The sequence below is a fragment of the Triticum aestivum genome, chromosome 1D (genome assembly GCF_018294505.1).
Source record: "Triticum aestivum cultivar Chinese Spring chromosome 1D, IWGSC CS RefSeq v2.1, whole genome shotgun sequence".
Lineage (NCBI taxonomy): Eukaryota > Viridiplantae > Streptophyta > Magnoliopsida > Poales > Poaceae > Triticum > Triticum aestivum.
Window position 1 is genome coordinate 59861526 of NC_057796.1, and position 6000 is coordinate 59867525.

At 54.0% G+C, this 6000-nt stretch overlaps 1 pseudogene; it reads right to left on the minus strand.

The window, feature by feature from the left end:
- Positions 1–5732, minus strand: part of LOC123157811 (endoglucanase 14-like) — a 29250-nt pseudogene extending 23518 nt beyond the window's left edge.
- Between the last annotated feature and the right edge of the window lie 268 nt (positions 5733–6000).

Below are 6000 nucleotides of genomic sequence, written 5' to 3' on the forward strand. Positions count from 1 at the left end.
AATCTTATGCATGCATTCATAAGCAATAAGAATATTACCCGATATGAGTCTCCCTGGGAAGAAAGCGCTCTGGGTTGGGGAGATTATTTCAGGGAGAATGCTTTAACAAAAAAGGGTTTCCCCCGCTTTGTATTACAAAGCAACCAACACTGCTTACATAGCAATGCTCGGGCGAGAAGCACAACAAGCCCAAAAGAAAAGAGAAAAAACAAAGACGAAGAAGAAGAAAGAAATGCCAACAACGGCAGCTCGACAAAGCGCGGGTGACCCGCCACCGCTGCGCCCTCCGAAATCGACCCACCACAGACCAAGGCTCCAATCCGCCGCGTACCAAGCAGCATCTCTAACAAGGGATGCGACGTCGACGACGCTGCTGCCCGGACTTGTCCTAGGGTTTCCCATGGCACGCGGAAGGGAGAGGGGGATGGATACCTCGGACACCCTCCAGGAAGGGATGGTGGCAACCGCAGGTGTCATCGCATCGGAGCAGCACCAGAGCCACGCGGGAGGGAACTACCTCCACCGCCGTCATGCGGGAGGCCTGAGTCTCCGGCACCGTCGTGGTCGCCGTCCGGACACAGCAGGGCATACCAGGCCACCCCTGGCCCGGCCAAGCCCAAATCGGGCCCGTAAAGCCCCCCCGGCCACGCTGGAGTAGGGAGGCACCAGCACCGCCAGCATCCACCCACCCATCGCCGCTCCCCAGCCTCCCAGAAGCCACGCCGACGACCCTCCCCACTGCCGTCCCCCAGATGGGACCCGGAGGGCCCAGATCTGGGCCGAGTGGGTGCCGCCAGATTGCGCTGCCGCGCTGCCCCGCTGCCAACGGCAACACCGTCGCCCAGTAGGTCACCCGCCACCACACCGGAGAGCCCCGTCGCTGCGTCGGACCGCCGCCGCCTAGGAGCACCCTGCGGTGCTGCACCGCCCCGCGTCAGTGTGACCCGAGAGGGGAAAGGCCCGTGGCCGCCGCCGCCAGTGCCGCCCGGGCCAGGCCCGACGCTGAACGCCAGCGACGGCGGCAAAGGGGAGGGGAGGGGGAGGGCTCGGAGAGGAGGCGCTGGGGGCGCGACCGGTCGCCCGTGGGGGCGGTGTGGTCGCGAGAGCAGAGGGAGATTCGTTTCCCAAGACGAACGTTCGGGAGAATGCTTTTTAATCTCAGTGAAAACATTTTTTATATGATTTTGTACATGACATTGCATAAACTAATGGGTCTGGATTGCGTTACCAGTTTTGGAGTGTCAATCTTTGGGATCATAATAATGCATGTATCATTCCACTCCGCTGGTATTTGCTTAGAATTGATTGCTAAAAGGACTTCATTAGTGATCTCATCTCCCAGGATGTGCCAATATCTTTTAAAGAATACCGCATGAAGGCCATTCGGACCCGGCGCTTTTAAATCACCAATAGTGAAAACTGCTTGACGTTTTTTTTTTGAGAAAAGGAGAATGACCCCCGGCCTCTGTATCTTGGCGATGCATACGGCCACTTTATTAATTATTCTCACAAGACCTTACAAAATCAATACAACAGTAAGACTAAAGCCGCCGTCTAAGCAACAAACTGTCGCTACACCTATCCAGTTGATGAAGGCGCGCAGATAGCCTGGGCCTAATACCAAACAGACATCGCAACCAAGCCTAACATCTAAGACCTGAGACCCCAACCTAGCCACTTGCCGGGTCTGGGGCACACACTGGTCCGGCGTGCTCTCAGAGGCCGCCGCCAACTGCCACCGCTCCATCTTCAGAACTGTGTTGATGCATCAACCATGCTTGATCCATCTATCGTCGACGCCACCACGGCGCCCAACGGCACTTCCTCCCTGCGCGCAAACAGTTGAACACGTCGCCACTGATACATCTCAGCGCCATGCTGCCAAGTACGTATCACTAGCCGACACAGCTTGAAGTCCTTGGAGGATCTGTCGTGCGTAGCACCTGCCGACCAGGCATGATCAAGCGTAGCACCTGTCGGTCAGGCATGACTTGACATCTCCACCGAAGCTTCGTGCAAGACGAAGCCACTCCACCTCCTGCCTCTGACTTCCAGCGCTGCTCCACAAACGATGCTCCCAAGAGAGAAACGACACCGCAGTGCCACCATCGTTCGATCTGGGACACCAGATCCTAGGGTTTCCCCCGGAGCAGCACGAGTAGGTCGACAGTAATTACACGACGATGCCTTCATCAAGGTAACGGCGTAGAACGCCATCGCCTGCCGTCGGCTCGGTTTTCACCGGCAACCATGTCTCCTCAACTCGCAGCCGGGACTAGATGATGGATCTCGAGATCCGATCACCAACCTTCTGGCCGACCACCGCCGACGAAGAATATGTCCACCACCACTGGCTACACCGGCCAGAACAGATCTGCTATGGGTGCCGCCAAGCAGTCCACCAGGCCCTCGACGCCGCCGCCGATCTAAAGCCAGATGACATGCCGCCGAAGACCGCATCGCGCCGCCGCCCGATCCAGGCCAGCCGCCCGTGGCCCGAGGCAGGGCCGACCACCGCCGTCGTCGAAGCCAACGCCGTCACTTCTAGATCGGCCGCACCTGCACGCATGTTGGGGTCCCGCCACCCCTAAGACGCAGGAGGGAGGAAGAGCCCCCGCCACCACCGTTGGCCTTCGGGCGCAAGCCGGCGGCGTCCTCCGGCGGCGGTGGGAGGAGGGGAGGAGGATGGGGCTAGGCCCCGGCGGCGGCTAGGGTTGGGGAGCCCAAGTCGCCCGAGCGGGGGGCGACCCGAGCCTCTGCCAACACGTAAGTCCCGTATTCTCAAACCCCACCTCTAAAACTGCTTGACGTACATCCTCTGCCGTGAATGGAGATAACAGGAAGACTTCAGAAGTGAAAAGGTTAGTAAAATAAATTTGAATATGAGGAGACAAGGCAGATGTACCTTCCAACTCATTCCCACCATCAACTTTCAGTTTTTTAAATAAAATTCCTCTTCCTCCTAGCAGACGCATAAGCATGAAAAAATTCCGGTCTCCTTTTTTTAACCGGTTTGTCGTTGATCTTTGCTGCCATTGGATCTCCTCCAGTTCAAACAGATATTCAGTTAACTCTTCCAATTCTTTTTTCTCTGCGTCATTTTCATCATTTATAGGTCCAGACATAGCTCCCTCAAGATCTCCCGGGGCTTTCCGAAGTCGTTTTTTTGGTTTCTTCAAAACCCTTTGGTCCCAATCATAGAATTGACTATGCATCCATGTAAGCTTTTCATATACTGAATTTGCCGTCGGGGCGGCCGGAACCTTTGTCCATGCATCTAATACAGTGTCATCAAATGACTTCCTAGAACCATCTAGCTTCGAACCTTTTTACATGCACTTCACTCCCAGCCTGTTGCGAAGCACTCAAGTACTCCGTATCAACCAAGAGGAGGCGGTGATCAGAATGATTGTACTATAGATTTTCAAGCGCAGCATGAGGGAATAACATAGACCATGAATTATTTACTAGCCCACGGTCAAGCCTTTCACGGATTCTACCTCTTTGCCAAGTGAAGCAATTGCCTACAAACCCAAGATCTTTCAGATTGCAGTCATCTATTGTGGACTGGAATCAATGAAAAAAATAGCGCGCTACAGTAAAATAGCGGCTACCTCAAAATATGCTATTAGCGTGCTATATCGCGCTATAGCATGCTATTAGCGAGATGTTGTACACTGATATATTTAGCGAGGCAATTCTCACAACGCTATAGCGTGCTATTAGCGACGCTATAGCGCGCTATTTTTTTCAGTGCCTGGAATGCATGCATATATTGTTGTGGGCGTGGGTCCCCCTCTTTCTCATGTAAAAACTGAATCTCATTCAAGTTACCTATTAGCAACCATGGGAAACTGTTACTTCGGTGTATTTGCCTCATTCGGTTCCATGTTTTGTACTTATTCTCCCAACGGAATTCGCCATACATACCAGTCAATCTCCACTCTTGATTTTGTCCATCCTCTAACTCTGACATCAATAAACATTGGGTCCAAATCAAGCTTATGAACGCTGATATCCTTTTTCCAGTACAGTGCCAACCCACCGTTCCTACCATCACTCTCACAAACTAGTTTATGATCCATCTTAAGCCGTTTCCGTGAACATTCTGCCGGATAACTTTTGAGGTGCGTCTCCGACAAAAAAAGCACATCGGGGTTACATGTACGCTGGACATCCAGCAATGCTCGAATTGCCGGGGCGTTTCTAAGTCCCCGACAATTCCACGCTAGCAGTTTCATTGCGTCCAAAACAATCGAACAGACTCAATTCTCCGTCAAGATCAAAGGCACATCCACATACTAAACAGACCACAAAACCAACTACTCCAGCAACAAAACTCCACAACACTAAGACTCTGAATGTCCCCAGAGCGAAACACTAGACGACTAGGTGAAGCCGACTAGGACAACCGATCCATGCCCAGACCTGAACCAGCATTCATGGAAGGACCGGAGAAAAAACAGCCGATCTCGCGAGCAAGATGGCTGGAGATGATTACGAACCCCGTACCGCCATGCGGAGAGGTTAGAGAAAGCTGCGACGTCGCCCCAGCCGCTGAAGTGGCGGCCGACGGCCGCCGCGAACAAGACCTAGATCGGCTTTAGAGTCGCCGCGTACGAGAGTTTCCTGACTAATCAGGGAATAGTTGACTGCGAGAAAAAACTTGGTGGCACTCATTCATCTCCCGAGGAGACTGACTAGAGATTCGAGTGTGGGTGTGCCATGGGAACCCGAGTAGCGATGCTGGCATGTCGTCTGACTCTTCGGAAAGATGCCACTCATTATTCTGAAGGAATGCCGGCACGGGCTGACTGCAAGTCCTAGTTTATGAAATTTACGCCTTAGAGCCTAGAAGAAGGACCGAGTAGATCCGCGGAGGAGCGTCGATCTCATCCTATAACAGTCCTGAAGATGAATTTAGGCAAAATTTCGAGCATCTGTCCCAGTGGACGTCGATGTTTTAAACATCTTCGGCTGACCGAGTATGTATCTTTGGAAAGATATCTCTGGTGGTGGGATCAACAGATTGATCATCAACAAAATTTGTGCATCTGAAATTTCGCGCGAACATCTCTGCAAAATCACCGCGAACATGGGGAGGTGGGCAGTGGTGCCTCAATTTCTGCCCCACACGTCGGCATCTGTCCCACCTCTGTATCGCGGAATTCCCAGGCACCGTTGGATTACTAAATCAACGGCGGCGGACTGCCCCAATGGATTTAGCCAGGACTAGGGGATTCCCACGCTTGAAAGTTGGCCTGAGCAAGGCTAGGGGATTGGCGACACGCCACCTCGACCTTGGTAGACTTGGTGGAGACCTTCTTCACCCTCTTGGTGGCTGGCGCTGGGTTGGAGGTCGCCCCCCATCGGTCCGCGGCGCGCCGGCGGGTGTGCTGGTCTGGGTCCGGTGCAGGGGCTTGTGGTCCTGCCGCAAGCCACTCATCTTTAGGGGCCGCTGCCGCGCCCTCCTCCTCTCCCTCCTGGAGCTCCGGTGCTGCCGTTGCCAGAGCGTCCATCCCGACAAAGTTAACCCCGTCAGGTTCTTCCCCAGCGGATCCTTCTGTGGCTTGCACCTCGCTACCGCCCTGGGAAGAACTTCCATTCCTAGCTTTCCCTTTGCCCTTCCCGGCCTTCACGGCCTTCTCCATCTCCATGAGGCGGGCAGCCTTGTCCTCCTCGACCCTCTTCAGAATATACGCCACCTCCACAGTGGAGGTGCGCTTGTACATTTCACCCTCAGTCCTGGTGGCCCTCTCCACCAGGGCGCTTGATCACTGAAGCTCTTCGTCAAGGGAAGGGAGCTTCCAAGTGCTAAATACTCCCTCGGCGTTGTAGTCCAGCATCCACTTCAGTATCTGATCCCGGGCAGAGTTGATGTTTAGGGGGATGATAGTTGCCGGGAGTTTGAACAACTCAAAGCGGCCAAACAGTTGGTCGCACAGCCAGCCGTGGCCATAAACTGATAAATTGTTGGCCAGCCCCGGCAGCAACCTCATC